Raw genomic sequence first — 18,322 nt, 5'->3', positions numbered from 1 at the left:
TACCATATTGACTATATTGACAAAAAGTGAGAAGCCTTGTCTAGTCCCTGATTTTAGTGGGATTACTTCAAATTTCTCTTCATTTAGTTTGATGTTGACTTCTGGTTTACTGTATATTGCTTTTACTATGTTTAGAATTCTTTCTAAGACTTTTACCATGAAGGGGGGTTGAATTTTGTCAAATGCTTCATCAGCATCTAATGTGATGATCATGTGTTTTTTTTCCCTTTGAGTTTGATTATATAGTGAATTACGTTGATGGATTTCCATATATTGAACTATCCCTGAATTCCTGGGGTGAAGCCTACTTGATCATGGTGAATGATTGTTTTGATGTGTGCTTGGATTTGGCTTGCAAGAATTTTATTGAGTATTTTTTCATCGATATTCATAATGGAGATTGGCCTCAAGTTCTCTTTCTTTGTTGAGTCCTTGAGTGATTTTGATATCGGCATAACTGTGGCTTCATAGAATAATTTAGGTAGTGTTCATTCTGTTTTTATTTTGTGTAATGGTTTGAAGAGTATTGGTATTAGGTCTTCTTTGAAAGTCTGACAGAATTCTGCACTAAAACCGTTTGGTCCTTTTTGATTTGGAGACTTTTAATGACTGCTTCTCTTTCATTAGGGATTATGAGACTGTTAAATAGTTTCTCTGATCCTGAATTAACTTTGGTACCTGATATCTGTCTAGAAAATTACTCATTTTATCCACATTTTCCAGTTTTGTTGAGTATATGCTTTTGTAGTAGGATCTGATGATTTTTTTTTAATTTCTTTGATTTCTGTTGTTATGTTTCTCTTATCAGTTCTGATTTTTTTAATTTGGATACTTTTTCTGTGCCCTCTGCTTAGTCTGGCTAAGGGTTTATCTATCTTGTTGATTTTCTCAAAGAACCAGCTCCTGGTTTTGTTGATTCTTTGTATAATTCTTTGTTTATTCTTGGTTGAATGATTATTTCCTGTTGCCTACTCCTCTTTGGTATATTTGCCTCATTTTGTTCTAGAAATTTCAGACGTGTTCTTAAGCTGTTAGTGAATGCTCTCTCCAGTTTTGCTTTGGGGGCTCTCAAAGCTATGAGTTTTCCGCTTAGCACTGCTTTCATTGTGTCCCATATGTTTGGGTATGTTGTACCTTCATTTTTATTAAATTTTAAAGTCTTTAATTTCTTTCTTTATTACTTCCCTGACCAAATTATCATTGAGTAGAGAGTGGCTCAGCTTCCATGTGTATGTGCACTTTCTGATTTTTTGTTGTTATTGAAGACCAGCCTTAGTCTGTGGTGATCTGATTGGATGCATGGGATTATTTCAGTCTCCTTGTATCTGTTGAGGCTTGTTTTGTGACTAATTTTATGGTCAGTCTTGGAGAAGGTACCATGAGGTCCTGAGAAGAAGTTATATATTTTTTTTTGTTTTAGGTTGAAATGTTCTATAGATATCTGTTAAATCCATTTGGTTCTGTAAGTTTCACTGTGTCTCTGTTTGGTTTCTGTCTCCATGATCTGTCCATTGCGGAGAGTAGGGTGTTGAACTCTTGCACTATTATTGTTTGAACTTTGAACGTTCTTTTATGAATGTGGGTACCCCAGCATTTGGGACATAGATGTTCAGAATTGACAGTTCATCTTAGTAGATTTTTCCTTTGATAAGTATGAAATGTCTTTCCTCATCTTTTTTGATAACTTTTGGTTTAAAGTCAATTTTATTCGATATTAAAATAGCTACTCCAGCTTGTTTCTTGGGACCATTTGCTTGGAAAATTGTTTTTCAGCCTTTTACTCTGAGGTAGTGTCTGTCTTTTCCACTGAGATTCCTGTATGCAGCAAAATACTGGGTTCTGGTTATGTATCTAGTCTGTTAGTCTATGTCTTCTTATTGGGAATTGATTCCATTGGTGTTAAGAGATATTACAAACCAGTGACTATTGCTTCCTGTTATTTTTGTTGTTAGAGGCAAAATTATGTTTGTGTGGCCATCTTCTTTTGGGTTTGTTGAAAGAAAAATAATTTCTTGCTTTTAAAAATATGGAATGCTTCATAAATTTGTGTGTCATCCTTGCACAGGGTCCATGATAATCTTCTCTGTATCATTCCAATTTTAGTATATGTGCTGTCAAAGTAAGCACACAATTTTTCTTTTAAATTAGAAGATCTATATCACAGATCTATTATGATAGGGAAGACTATGTATTAATTATCAGAAACAACTAATTAATGAAGTGAATTGTATCACAGTAAATTAGTCAAAATATTTTAAAAATAACTGTAGTAGAGTAGTATCTCTGCTGGTTTATTTACTTTGATTTTCTAACTGTTGAAAATGGAACTCAGGCCTAAAAGCATGCTTGTAAGTGGCTCAGTGCTAATGTATACCCTCAGGACCTGGGGTGCATATTTATGAATGCATTAAGTAATACAGTTTGGTGGAGAGTAGTTGTGTGACATTCTTCCTTATGAGATATGAAAAACTTTCTTCTACTTCAGATAGGGAACGGTTGACAGAAAAAAATAAGGAAAACACCAAAGTCGAATTTAGTGGACCAATTAATGTTATGATTACTTTCAGAAGCAGAAATGACTGAAATACATGCCAGCATGGGGAATAAATAATGAAAGCTGGAAACATGGAACACACTTCACAACCTGTAGGCAGCTCAATCAGTTGAAGAGTCTTTTCCAGGAACCTGAAGTGGTATGAATCAGGCAGTCCAACCTGTCGGAAAGTCTTTAAGATATATATGTGCAGAAAGAGGCAATAACCTACAGTTGTTAAGTGTTTCTGGGAACAATAAAGAGAGAAAATTACAAATATAACAAAAAAGAAAAGTATGCAGTAGTTGGATGTCCAGAATGAACCCTATGGGGCAGATAACATTAAGTGAGAATTAGAAATAATTGAGTGTTACTCATGTTCATCTTATAGTGGCAATTCTTTCTGTAGAGGAAACAACACTGAATTAATGCTTATCTATATCTTCAAGGAGCAGCAGTGGTGGGGCATGGGGCATGGGGCATCAGAGTTAGCAAAGGCACATTTAAATAGATAGTAAATTGAACACTACACTCTGCAGGGGAGAACATAGTGATGAAAGATTTTTCTCAGTCTTCCAAAGTCCTCACCCAAAATTGGCACTGGAGGCTCTAACTTACCATTTGCTTCAAATATCGGATAAAAATGCTGAGAAGTCAACGATGTTAGCAAATAACTCATTGTATAATCAGGGAGAGAGATGCTGCTGAATGGATTACAGTGGTGCGGTTGAGTAGTTAGGCATGGCTATATTGTGGATGTAGTTTGGAGGAGAAACAGCAGAATCTCTTAATGGGTACGATCTGGTCTCAGTGAACGGGAAATCCAAAACAAGACTTTGAAGGTGAACAGATGGAAGGAGGAGTGCCTACAAATTTGTTTTTAACTAAACACTTAGAGATACACAGGCTAAGCCTTGAAGGCATGCTGCCAGTATTGATTTTTCCTTCATCAGTAAGCATCTAAGTTGGTAAAAGTCACTGGGTCTTTCTTTGTTTCTCAAGAAGGAGTTTATAATGAGCCCTGATGAGTAGAGAGACTATAGTGAAGGACAGTCATTTAATAGCTTATTCATCAATGAGATGCGATTTATTTGTTTTACTCAGGCTTTCCTTTATTGCTAGTTGGTAGACTTACTAAATCTTTCTCATACTGTAACTGTCTCAGTTATTTGCATGGATGCTACTTGTAAATGATCTGTAAGAGACGCTGCTCATGGACAGCCTGACATAATACTTGATAAAATATAAATAATGCAAAGAAATCAATTGGAGATCATATACAATGTACATTATATTGGTAAATTATCAGGTGCTGTGTGAGCTCAATAATGTCCTAGCTCTGGAATTGGAATTATTCCTCCCATTTCTGGCCCAAACAAGTTTGTCCCAAAAACATCATCTAAGAATCCTTATCTGGACAGGGCCTGGATCTTCTATCTCTGTACAGACAGGAAATAGGAAAGGAAAACAGCTCCAAAGTAAAAATCATTGTGTTGTTGAGAACAGCTGAAAGGTAATCAGCTTTCAATAGTAGTTACTATTGTTTGTCCCATGCTATAAAAATACATGTAATAGAAGCCTGGAAGTCAGCTGTGGGACACTCACCAATGAGAGGCAGAAAGAATCCTCTCCATCTGGATCTCCAACTGACTCCCTCAGCTTGATCATGCTATTTCTGCTAAATGACTATAAGCACCTGGTGAGATTCTGCTGCTATTTATTCTTTAACTTGGAAGCCTGGCTTGAGGGAACACTCTTTTCTACTCAGGACTCTCTTGATCAAGAACTCCAGCTGATAGTCTAACTGGGATTTTCCAGTAAAAATCTGTTGGATGTTCTGAGTCCCCAATTTGGTGATATCATGTTTAGTTTTCTTTCTCAAACAGTTGTCTCTTCTGGATGTTTTAAATACCTGACTTGATGAGGGTTTATATCCATCGACTGTTTCTATCCATCATGGCTTCCCCTCCCCCTCCCCTCCTGCTCCCCTCCCCTTCCCCCTTCCCCTTCCTCTTCCCCTCTCCCTCCCCTCTCCTCCCCTCCCCTTTTCCCCTTCCCCTCCCCCTCTTCTCCCCCTGCACCTCCCCCTACCTCTCCCCCTCCCCCTCCTCCTCCTCTTCCTCCTCCTTCTTCTTCTTCTTCTTCTTCTTCTTCTTTCTCCTCCCCCTCTTCCTCCTTCTTCTTCTTCCTCCTTCTCCTCTTCCTCCTCCTGCTGTTCCTTCTCTTCCTTCTCCTCTTTTTCCTCTTCCTCATATTCTTTTCTTCTCTTTCTTTCTCTTCTGCCTCTTTTTTCTCTTTTTCCTCATCTTCCTTATACTTAAAAAACTCACTCATTCAAAAATGAAAAACCAAAAACATAGCTATGGTAGATTATTCTGTTTACCATTCAGAATACGATCTCAAACTCTCACTGTGAGGTCAGCTCAGTAAAGATACCAACTGACACTGACAGTTGATATCTTTTATAGAATACATTGTATAGCATAGATATCATCTGTGATTATGTTTGATCATTGCTTTACATGTCAGTATTTAGAGTAATTAACTTAATGTTCTAGATCAATTGCAGCCAATTAAGAAGCTCAGGTTCAAACTCTGCCTCCTCTCCCCATACATAACAACTAACATAGAATAACAGTTAGTGAGTGGTCCTAGGCAGCAGAGTACTGAGAAGTAACTAGATGAATGTAGATGGATATTAATTCTGAACTTTGTCTCAACTGGCTGGCAAAGCAGAGGAAGGAGGACACTATATTTGCCTGGGGATGTTCCTTATTCTCTCCTCTTATTTATTTATTTATTTATTTATTTATTTATTTATAATAAATTTAATTCTCTTCCAGACTAGCATGTGGCCCAGAAAAGGTATAAAAACTAAGGTTTTGCAAAGGTTCTGTGGACTTGGGAATAGAAAACAAGAACACATTTTATTGGAGGAAAGGGTTAAAGAGACAGAAAGCAGAAATGAAGGGTCAAGATTTTGGTCCCTTCTAGTCTGTACAATGAAACAAATATTAGAACCAAAGTGAGGAAACAACAGAGAATTGTGAAGTCCCCTATAAACTCTCAGTTAAGGATACAAAACAATAGATAATTACAGGCAAACTATACCCATGGAAACTCAAGCAATTATATCTATGCCAAAGCACTTACCAGGCAAATATGAATACCCAAGTTTAGTTATCCAGAACCCACACAAAATGGTACACTTGGCAGTAGGTACTTGGAAATTTAGTACTATAGGAAGAAAGAGAACAAGAGTGCTGGAGCTCACAGGACAGCCAGCAGAACCAAATGGGTGAGCTGTGAATTCAGTGAGAAAGTCTGTCTCAAATAAAATAACTGAGGAACACTTGATATTCCCCTTTGAACTCCACATATATGCATAAAAAATAGACACATATGAACCTATATACATGCAAACAAAACACAAACATCCACAATGAAAATTGTGGAAGACATAATGAATTATTTTTTACTTCACGCCAAATAATACAATCATCTGATTGCTTAACAGTAGGTGCAGAGTCTGAGAAATCTCTACTTAAGGCAAGTTCACCTTTATACAAACAACACTCACTATCTTTTTTTCTATAGACCTAGATGACAGAAGTCAACTACTGCACATGTTTTTATAACGTTGCCATGAAATGTAGCAAACACAGATGGCATGAGGCTGCTACCGTGGCAGCATGGTACCTTGTTTTACATAAAACTTTCAAAAAGTTAAGTATCTAAAGAGTGATAAAAAGAAAATGATCCAGTCATAGTTGCTTGTTATTAAGATCATTACATACTCACATTATTTTACCAAAGGCAGCACTTTAGGTCTGTTTATTCCACAAACACACAGCACTGCACCATGTGATAAAGTCATGATGATGCAGCTACTAGGCAATTGGAATTTTAGTTGGACTTTTTTTTAAATTTTATAAATGTTTTTCTCAAATCGTAATTAATTCACACAGAGGTTATAAACACAGAAAGGCAGGATGTGGATAAGGGAATGACACTGGAGTGTGGGTGTTCAGGGGGAATACAGATATCTTCAGAACCGGGTATCGGCTGGGTGAAGGTTCAGGGGACAAGTCACTATGACTCTGCCTACGACTCCCTTGTCCTTATCTTAGTTGGTATTGTCTGCCAAGGCTACCTATTTACAAGGTCTATGACTACTCAGGCTTATAAATTTCCACAAAAGCTGCCTGTTGACTAATAAGTGGATATTAGCCCAAAAGCTCACAATTTCTAAGAAACTACTTATAGACCACATAAAACTCACATAGAAGAAGGAAGACCAAAGTGTGGATGCTTTGGTCCTTTCTAGAAGGAGTATCAAAAGTTTCAACCAGAGCTCCCAAAGTCTAAACCGCCAGCCAGAGAGCACAAAGGGAGGAACTCATGCACCTGTATAGGGAATTGAGGGTTAGACTTTAGTTGGACTTTTAATCTCCTTTGCAAGCTTAGAAGATCATTGTGGTATATGTTGTAGGTCATTGGCTAGAATATTAGTTTGTAGGGCATGGTTGTGTACTTCTTCCCTGCTGCATACAACCATCACTTAGAATGTGACTACCCTTAATTAAATCTTTTTAAAAAATCTCAAAATGCCCTTCTGCCCATGCCTGGTCCTTTGGGCTGGGGCAGACACAGAGTTGGTCTGCTCCTGTCCTGTGGAGATACTGAATAGTGAGTCATCAAGGAGCCACTGCACTCAGAGCAGCCGGTAAGAACTCCATCTCACTCCCTATGCCCCAGAGATACATCTAGGAGCCAGGAATATTCAGGACACAACAGCTACCCAAACCCCGCCCCTCCGGAACTCCACTTCCCTTCCGCCCCTGCCTGGTTTTTTGGGCTGGGGCAGACACAGAGTCAGTCTGCTCCTGTCCTGTGGAGATACTGAATCCTGAGTCATTGAGGAGCCACTGCACTCAGAGCAGCCAAGGAGCCACTGCACTCAGAGCAGAAGGATTTCCAGATCCAAGAGGTGGCCTGAGTCCCAGGAGTTCTTCCACCCAGGAGATTAGGAGCATAAGACCACAGAGACATCTGGACTTTGAGGAGCTCTGCAACAAGCAAGATAACTGGAAATACAGACTCCAGTCTTACACAGTGAGGGCAGGTAACACTAGAGTTAACCAGATGGCGAAAGGCAAGCGCAAGAACATAAGCAACAGAAACCAAAGTTTCTTGGCATCATCAGTACCCAGTTCTCCCAATATAGCAAGCCCTGGACACCCCATCACACCTGAAAAGCAGGATTTAGAATTAAAATCACTTCTCATGATGATGATAGAGGATTATAAGAAGGAATTGAGTAACTCTCTTAAAGAAATACAGGAGAGTACAAGTAAACAGATAGAAGCCCTTAAAGAGGAATCACAGAAATCCCTTAAAGAAATGCAAGAAAACACAAAGAAGGAATTAAACAAAAAATTCAGGATCTGAGAATGGAAATAGAAACAACAAAAAAAAAAGTTCAAAGGAAGACAACCATGAAGATAGAAAACCTAAGAAAGAGATCAGGAGTCATAGACACAAGCATCACCAACCGAATACAAGAGACAGAAGAGAGAATCTCAAATGCAGAAGATACGGTAGAAAATATTGACACAGTTGTCAAAGAAAATGCAAAATGCAAAAAACTTCTAACTCAAAACATCCAGGAAATCCAGGACACAATGAGAAGACCAAACATAAGGATAATAGGTATAGATGAGAATGAAGATTCCCAACTTAAAGGGCCAGTAAATATCTTCAACAAAATTATTGAGGAAAACTTCCCTAACCTAAAGAACAAGATGCCCATAAACATACAAGAAGCCTACAGAACACCAAATAGACTAGGCCAGAAAAGAAATACCTCCCGTCACATAATAATCAAAACATCAGACGCACAAAACAAAGAAAAAATACTAAAAGCAGTAAGGGAAAAAGTCAAGTAACATACAAAGGCAGACCTATAAGAATTACACCAGACTTCTCACCAGAGGCTATAAAAACCAGAAGAGCCTGGACTGACATCATACAGACCCTAAGAGAAGACAATTGCCAGCCCAGACTACTATACCCAGCAAAACTCTCAATCACTATAGATGGTGAAACCAAGATATTCCATGACAAAACCAAATTTGCACAGTATCTTCTCACAAACCCAGCACTTCAAAGGATAATTGATGGAAAATGCCAACACAATGAGGGAAACTACAACCTAGAAAAAGCAAGGAAGTAATCTTCCAACAACCCCAAAAGAAGATAACTATACAAACATAATTCTACCTCTAACAACAAAAATAACAGGAAGCCACAATCATTTTTCCTTAATATTTCTTAATATCAATGGTCTCAATTCCCCAATAAAAAGACGCAGACTATCAGACTGGATACACAAACAGGACCCAGAATTTTGCTACATACAGGAAACACACCTCAGTGACAAAGACAGACACTACCTCAGAATAAAAGGGTGGAAAACAATTTTCCAAGCCAATGGTCCCAAGAAACAAGCTGGAGTAGCCATTCTAATATCAAATAAAATCGGCTTTCATCCAAAATTAATCAAAAAAGATAAGGAAGGACACTTCATACTCATCAAAGGAAAAATCTACCAAGGTGAACTCTCAATTCTGAACATGTATGCTCCAAATGCAAGGGCACCTACATACATAAAAGAAACTTTACTAAAGCTCAAAACACACAATACACCTCACACAATAATAGTGGGGGATTTCAACACCCCACTCTCAGCAATGGACAGATCATGGAAACAGAAACTAAACCGAGACACTTTGACATTAACAGAAGTTATGAACCAAATGGACTTAACAGACATCTATAGAACATTTCATCCTAAAACAAAAGAATATACCTTTTTCTCAGCACCTCATGGTACCTTCTCCAAAATATACCATATAATTGGTCACAAAACAGGCCTCTACAGATACAAAAAGATTGAAATAATCCCTTGCATCTTATCAGATCACCATGGACTAAGGCTGGTCTTTAATAATGACAAAACCAATGGAAAACCCATGTGTACATGGAAACTGAACAACTCTCTACTCAATGATGACTTGGTCAAGGAAGAAATAAAGAAAGAAATAAAAGACTTTTTAGAATTCAATGAAAATGAGGAAACATCATACCAAAACTTGTGGGACTCCATGAAGGCAGTGCTAAGAGAAAACTCATTGCTCTAAGTGCCTACAAAAAGAAACTGGAAAGAGCACACACTAACAACTTGACTGCACAACTAAAAGCTCTAGAACAAAAAGAAGCAAATAAACTCAGGAGGAGTAGAAGGCATGAAATAATCAAACTCAGGGCTGAAATCAACCAAATAGAAACAGAAAGAACAATACAAAATATCAATAAAACCAGGAGCTGGTTCTTTGAGAAAATCAACAAGATAGATAAACCATTAGCCAGAGGGCAGAGAGACAGTATCCAAATTAATAAAATCAGAACTGAAAAGGGAGACATAACAACAGAAACTGAAGAAATTCAAAAAATCATCAGATCCTACTACAAAGGCTTATACTCAACAAAACTGGAAAACCTGGATGAAATGGACAATTTCCTAGACAGATATCAGGTAACAAAATTAAACCAGGAGCAGAAAAATCATCTAAGTAGTCCCATAACCCCTCAGGAAATAGCAGCAGTCATTAAAAGTCTCCCACTAAAAAAAGCCCAGGACCAGATGATTTTAGTGCTGAATTCTATCAGACCTTCAAGGAAGACCTAATACCAATTCTCTTCAATCTATTCCACAAAGTAGAAACAGAAGGAACACTACCCAATTCGTTCTATGAAGCTACAATTACACTCATCCCCAAACCCCACAAGGACCCAACAAAGAAAGAGAACTTCAGACCAATCTCCCTTATGAACATCGATGCAAAAATACTCAATAAAATTCTAGCAAACCAAATCTAAGACCACATCAAAACAATCATCCATCATGATCAAGTAGGTTTTATCCCAGGAATGCAGGGATGGTTCAATATTCGGAAATCCATCAATGTAATCCACCATATAAACAAACTTAAAGAAAAAAACCACATGATCATCTCACTAGATGCTGAGAAAGCATTTGACAAAATTTAACATCCCTTCATGATAAAAGTCTTGGAAAGATCAGGAATTCAAGGCCCCTACCTAAACATAGTAAAAGCAATTTACAGTAAACCAGTAGCCAACATCAAACTAAATGGAGAGAAACTTGAAGCAATCCCACTGAGATCAGGGACTAGACAAGGCTGCCCGCTCTCCCCCTACCTATTCAATATAGTACTGTAAGTCCTAGCCAGAGCAATTAGACAACAAAAAGAAGTCAAAGGGATACAAATAGGAAAGGAAGAAGTCAACATATTGCTATTTGCAGATGATATGATAGTATACTTAAGTGACATCCAAACTTCCACCAGAGAACTCCTAAACCTGATAAACAACTTCAACAAAGTGGCTGGTTATAAAATCAACTCAAACAAATCAGTAGCCTTCTTCTACATGAAAGATAAACAGACTGGAAAAGAAATTAGGGAAATGACACCCTTGACAATAGTTGCAAATAATATAAAATACCTTGGTGTGAATCCAACCAATCAAGTGAAAGACCTGTATGACAAGAACTTCAAGTCTCTGAAGAAAGAAATCGAAGAAGCTCTCAGAAGATGGAAAGATCTCCCATGCTCATGGATTGGCAGGATTAATATAATAAAAATGGCCATCTTGCCAAAAGCAATCTACAGATTCAATGCAATCCCCATTAAAATCCCAACTCAATTCTTCACAGAGTTAGAAAAGGAAATTCTCAAATTCATATGGAATAACAAAAAATCCAGGATAGCGAAAACTATTCTCAACAATAAAAGAATTTCTGGAGGAATCACCATCCCTGACCTCAAGCTGTACTACAGAGCAATAGTGATAAAAACTACCTGGTATTGGTACAGAGACAGGCAGGAAGATCAATGGAATAGAATTGAAGACCCAGAAATGAACCCACACTCCTATGGTCACTTGATCTTTGACAAAGGTGCTAAAACTGTCCAGTGGGATAAGGACAGCATTTTCAACAAATGATGCTGGTTCAGCTGGAGGACAACATGTAGAAGAATGAAAATTGTTCCATTCTTATCCCCTTGTACAAAACTCAAGTCTAAGTGGATAAAGGACCCCCACATAAAACCAGATACACTGAAACTAATAGAAGAGAAGATGGGGAAGAACCTCGAATACTTGGGCACAGAGGAAAAGTTCCTGAACAGAACACCAATGGCATATGCTCTAAGATCAAGAATTGACAAATGGGACTTCATAAAATTGTAAAGTTTCTGTGAGGCAAAGGACACTGTCAATAGGACAAAAGGACAACCAACAAATTGGGAAAAGATCTTTACAAATCCTTCATCTGATAGAGGGCTAATATCCAATATATACAAAGAACTCAAGAAATTAGACTCCAGACAACCAAATTACCCTATTAAAAAATGGGGTATAGAGCTTAACAAAGAATTTTCAATGGAAGAAACTCGAATGGCTGGGAAGCACCTAAAGAAATGTTCAGTATCGTTAGTAGTCAGGGAAATGCAAATCAAAACAACCCTGAGATTCTATCTCATACCAGTCAGAATGGCTAAGATTAAAAACTCAGGTGATAGTAGATTCTGGCGAGTGTGTGGAGAAAGAGGAACACTCCTCCATTGTTGGTGGGACTGCAAGATGGTGCAACCACTTTGGAAATCAGTCTGGCGGTTCCTCAGAAAATTGGACATAGCATTACCTGAGGATCCAGCTATACCACTCCTAGGCATATACCCAGAAGATGCTCGAACACATAAGAAGGACATATGCTCAACTATGTTCATAGCAGCCTTATGTATAATAGCCAGAAGCTGGAAAGAACCCAGATGTCCTTCAACTGAGGGATGGATTCAAAAAATGTGGTATATTTACACAATGGAGTATTACTCAGCTATTAAAAACAATGAATTCGAGAGGTTCCTAGGTAAATGGATGGAACTATCATCCTGAGTGAGGTAAGTGAATCACAAAAGAACACACATGGTATTCACTCACTGATTATTGGATATTAGCCCAGAACCTTGAAATGCCCAAGATGCAACTCACAGGGCACATGAAGCTCATAAAGAAGGAAGACCAATGGGGGGTGATTTGGTCCTTCTTAGAAGGAGCAACAAAATACTCAAGGGAGCAAATATGGAGACAAAGTGAGGGACAGAAAGTGAAGGAGGGGCCGTTCCACCTGAGTATCCATCCCATGTGCAGTCACCAAAGGTAGATGCTAATGTGGAAGTCAGGAAGTGCATGCTGATAAGAGCCTGATATGGATGTCTCCTCAGAGGTCTTCAAGAGTCTGAGAAATTCAGAGGCAGATGCTCACAACTAGCCATTGAACTGATTATGGGGTTCTCAATGGAGGAGTTAGAGTGAAGACTGAAGGAGCTGAAAGGATTTGTGGCACCATGAGGAGAGCAACAATACCAACCAACCACAGCTCCCAGGGTCTAAACCACCAGCCTGGGAGCACTTAGGGAGGGATCCAGGTCTTCAGCTGAATATGTAAGAGTGAAGGGCCCTGCTGAGCATAGGTGGAAGAAGAGAACCTTGACCTCATGAAGGCTGGACGCCCCAGGGGGTGGGAATTTTGAGGGTTGGGAGGTGGGAGTGGGGGGGTAGATAGAGGTTACATCCACAGAGAAGAAGGAGGAGGGGTGAGGGGATAAGGGGTTCCTGGATGGGTGGGGGATGGGGTAAGGGGACAACATATGAAATGTAAATAAAACATCGAACAAAAAAATTAAAAAAAAGAAAAAACCCTCAAAATCATATAATTAATTTACCTTTCATGTGGGTAATTTTTTAGATAACAGCTAATGATTTCCAGCAATATTTTTGCTCTTATCTCCCTCTACATAGTACATATTTTAAGAGTGCTTTCATACTTTACTCAAAATCAGTAACACAGACCTCTTAGGCACTATGAGAAAATAGAAAGATGTATTCTGTTATGCTACCTTTTCTGTACTTTCTGAATCTGACCTTATAGTGAACACACTGAAGTCAGGAAAAATAAGAAACTTATTTAATAGATTTAAATATTCTAGATTTTCTTTTAACACTAAATATATAATTTCTCTTTCTCTTTCTTTTTAAGTTATCCTCCATGTTCTCTTTCAACTTACGGTGTCTTTTTTCATAGATTGTTTATTGTACACACACACACACACACACACACTCACACAATACCACAGCAAGTTCCCTAATCCTCCAGCTCTTATGATCTGTTTGCACCTTCTTCAGGAATGTTCCCTGAGTCTTAGGTGTGGAAACTTTGTAGCTACTTCCATTAGAACTGGGCTTCACAACTCTGTATTTTGATTGTGGTTTTCTGTAGTGGATTCCAGCTGTTGCAAAGAGAAGTTTCGTTGCTGAAGGATAAGATGATACTTATCAGGCTAGACCCTGGAGGAGGATATGTGAAATCTGGGTACTGGGTCTACTTCAGATTTTCTGTAGACTTTATTTTGTCATTTGTCATACTTTCTTTATTAAACCAAACAATTTTTTTTTATTTTACAAGTGAAAAAATGGGGACATTTGTATGGGCAAGTTATTATTAACTAAAGAATCCACTTCATAACATTAAAATAAATGCCCTTTAATTATATTAGAACAATTTGTTTAGGGTCAAAAGTGAACATGTTGCTGTCCTTTGGTACCGCAAATTCTAAAAATTTACAAGACCTTGTTAAATAATTCTCTTGGCATAAACACAACCCAAGTGCTCTTAGATTACTGGCAAGTTCAAGAAATCGCACCTTACAATGTTTTCCTCTTCTTCCAAATTGTAAAAGAGGCACAAAGAAGCGTTAGGATAACATGAAGACTGGTCTCTATGTATAGGGCAAACTCCTCAAATCTCTCCTGCAGTCCTTTTGCATTTTATCCATTAATAGCATTAGTAACCGTTGTTAAAGTACCCAATCAAATTGTATGCCATCATAGGCAAAGAAACTAAAAATGTATGAAAACTTCCTTGCCAGTTTATTCTAGTCCTGTTCCAACAGGCACAATAAACTCCTTCCTGGCACAACAAAACCTGAAGGTCCAGTTTTCTTAGACCAGAAAGTCTGCAACACCAGAATTGCCTTTTGATGTAAATAAGAGGCAGGTTATAAAGCACAATTTTTAAATTATTTTTTAGCTATGAGCATTGTATGGAAAGCATCTAAAGAAATCTCTGCATTGTTATAGAGATTAAATTCTTGTGCTTCTCTTTTTGAAATATTTCCAATTATTTACCAATTAGTTAAGTTAGATCTGACATATTAACTGATTTATGGAATCCTGCATGAGGCTTATCCATATGTGACTGATTTCTAATATATTAGTATTTTTGAAATAAAAAAAGATTTGTTTTAAGAAAACTGAGTTTATAGTCGAAAGAAACACTCCCATGGCCTTTGTTATCAAATTCCAAAGAGAGGAGAATTCGTTCTAAAGGGGTACAGGTGACTCAGGTCAGGTTATGATTGTGACCTCCACAGAAGAGTTTCAGTTCATCTTTGGGGGGTTTGTTCCTTTAGAACAAAAAATATTAATAAAACCTCAGAAGAATGCTGGTAGTTTGTGTCCTAGTAATGAAACAGTATAGGAAGGCCTGGGGCTTTGTCCACAACTCTCTGTGTGTAGAAGCATTTGATCCAGACAAATCCATCTTGTCAGTGAATACAGGGCATGTGATACTCCTGTGCAGACAGAAGAGTCATGCTTCCTAGGAAGCAGGTTTAGCTCTGACCCAGTTACTTAGCAGGATGTTAACCTTTAAGCTACTAAGAAGAAAGTAACCCACAGAACCTCTGGAAAGAGTGCACTTGGAAAAAGAGTACCTCTTTTTCATTTTAAAATTTATTCCTGATATTTTTCTTTTGGTTCTATGAGATTTGTGGAAAATGTACTTTGTTAATAGTTTCTTGCTCTGCTACTCCCACCAGATACATCTCTCCCTTCTCTATACACTAAAATCTTGTTTTTAACAGTTCTCTTTGTTTTTAACCTATCATGTACTGTTTGTGCTTTCCATATACTCTCTTGTATGCGTGATATGAACTGGTAGGTAAGTAGAAAACCTATCAAGGATCACATTCTTAAAAAAAAACTTACTCTCTTTCTCTGAGTAATTATCAATATCCAATAGCTTCTTAGCTAGGAGTGAGATTTCATATCCTCTTCCACTCTCCAAGCTAGAATTTTGTCTGACCTGAGCCCTCAGTTTTGTACATGTTCTATCAACTGCTGTGAATTTACATGAGCAATTGCCCTTCTATTTTTAGAAAGTATTGTTTCCTTGAACTTATTTACCACCATTTTTCTGTCTCCTCTTCCACAATAATCACTGAATCTTGATGGGGGGAGAGAATCATATAGATATTCTACTTAAGGCTGAGGAAAACGGAATGCTTTATCTACTTATTCACATATGATGTCAGTGCAAACTGTTGTTGGCACTGCAGAAATCAGTATGTATGTTACCAAAAAATCTAGAAGTAAATATAGAATATGATACAGCTATACCTTTATTAGGCATAAACCCAATGGATTTCACATATATTGACAGAGATAGCTGCTTACTCATGTTTATTGCTGCTGTATTCACAATAAATAAGAAATGGAAATAACCTGATGATTGGATAGTAACATTTACACAATGTACTATTCTCCAGATGTTTAGAAAAATAAAATTATGTAATTTTTAGTGGATACAACTAAGTTAGGGAAAACAGATTCAGAGAGACAAATATGTGATATATATCTTGATTCTTCTTGTTTCACTTGTAATATCTATAGAGATCAAGAAATTAGTAAGGGTCCTTGGGGGAGGATTTCAAAGGCAAAAAGATGGAATTTAGGATTTTAATGGAATGATAATAAGGGAAAGACTTCATTGGTAGGGTGATGGGAGGGTTGGTAGGAAAGATGAAGAATAACTAAAATTAAAAACATTTCAATAAAAACAAATGGAAAACCATTATTGGAGAAGTCTTCCTAAATTATGTATATACACACATATAAAGAGTTAAAATGACATTATCTTATAATTGTATAACAATGCCCCTAGTAGATACCACAGAATAGCAAATTAACAGTCCATTGCCAGGAATGAGTTATTTCCTTTTGAGTGGTTGGTGGGTAAGTTCTCACAGATTCCCAGACATTACAGACTATTGCCAGTACTCTTGGTTACTCTCCAGAACTTGGCAGTAAGACCCTGATGTAGAAGGCACCCCTTATTGAGTCATATAGCATGAAGAAAGCAAGCTGATAATCACCTAGAAGGTTCATTTCTATGGTCTAGCTTTCATGGTACTGAAAGGTGTTATGCATGCTATGATACAAAAAGATGAGTCACCAGTGCTACCAAGCTGCGAACCCTGTGAATTACAATGATAACCAACCTGACAAACAGTGGAATGACTGTCATGGAAGTAACCAACCACCTTCTGATTGGATTCATGGCTCACTCTACTATTTGAAGCCCTTGCCTGGCACTATAACTGAGGCCAAGAACCTGTGGCCTCACAGGTTATGGGCACTAGGGGAAGACACTTGTATTACTCTGATAAATGGACATAGTATGAAACCTACTCTTAATGACTTAAAATTATATCCACAGATTGGTGCATCTGTAAACCCCATCAGAGAAACTTCTTTTTGGGGTAGATTATGATTAACACAGAGATTTACATTAGTTAATTTATAAAGAATAAAAGACTGTAGAGTGCCCACTTTCATTTTCATGAGGATAAGATTCTCTCAATGAGAGAGATGGTTTGGTACAAAAAGGCACAGCCTCAGGGTGAACACAGTTTATTCTTCACTCAAGCCATTGTTGTTGAAAAACAGAGATATCTGATAGGTTCATAAGCCTTTTGTAGCTGGTGACATGTATTTAGATTTTGTTGGTGAGCTTGAATCCAAGACCTTGTACATGCTAAGCATGTGTTCTATCAGTAAGTTGTGTGGTCAGTGCCTAATTTTATTTATTTAAAGAGTTTTTTTTTAATCGTGTGTGTGTGTGTGTGTGTGTGTGTGTGTGTGTGTTATATGCATGTGAGTACAGGTACCACTAGAAACCAGAAGCTTTGGATCATCCTGGAGCGATAGTCAAAGGTTGCTGTGTATTGCCCAATGCAGTGCAGGGAGCTGTACTTGGGTCCTTTGGAAGACCAATATGTCTTCCTAGCTGATGAGACATCTGTAAAGTGCCATGTCTCTATTTTCACAATAGTATGGAGCCACAGATAAGGGAGTGGTTAAACAACTTCATGACAGGGAAAATTATTCTGAAAGATTCACAAACTCAGGCCATTAAATGTGGCATGTGGGAGATATAAAAAGTGTATATATTGTTACCTATCCACATATTTATACATTTGTACAGAATTCATACACATAGATCCATAATGATGTATAATTTTTTTTAGCTTTGTAAAATTAGGGGTCGAATTGCATGTCTAGGGTTCAAGGAGAGTGAGGAGAAAGCATTATCTCTGAATTTATATCTTACTGCAGGAGAAATGTGGCTATAGGCAAAAGACACACACATACACACACACACAAACACACACACACACACACACAGAATGAGTAACAAGATATATGCAACAACAACAACACAGCAAGAACTTGTTTGTGCTGGTTAAGTAAATGGACTTTTAGACTCATGTTTTAGGATGGAAATGAGAGATACTTAAAAAT

General features: G+C 37.7%; 1 non-coding gene across 1 annotated transcript; it reads right to left on the bottom strand.

Annotated features, from left to right (window-relative positions):
* Window positions 1-2,020: 2,020 nt before the first annotated feature.
* On the bottom strand, window positions 2,021-2,127 carry LOC114612531. Its single transcript, XR_003710038.1, has one exon. It is a non-coding gene; the product is annotated as a U6 spliceosomal RNA (small nuclear RNA).
* Between the last annotated feature and the right edge of the window lie 16,195 nt (window positions 2,128-18,322).

This window comes from Grammomys surdaster, unplaced genomic scaffold (assembly GCF_004785775.1).
Source record: "Grammomys surdaster isolate TR1022 unplaced genomic scaffold, NIH_TR_1.0 126163, whole genome shotgun sequence".
Taxonomy (NCBI): Eukaryota; Metazoa; Chordata; class Mammalia; order Rodentia; family Muridae; genus Grammomys; species Grammomys surdaster.
This window is presented reverse-complemented; position numbering and strand designations above follow the sequence as displayed.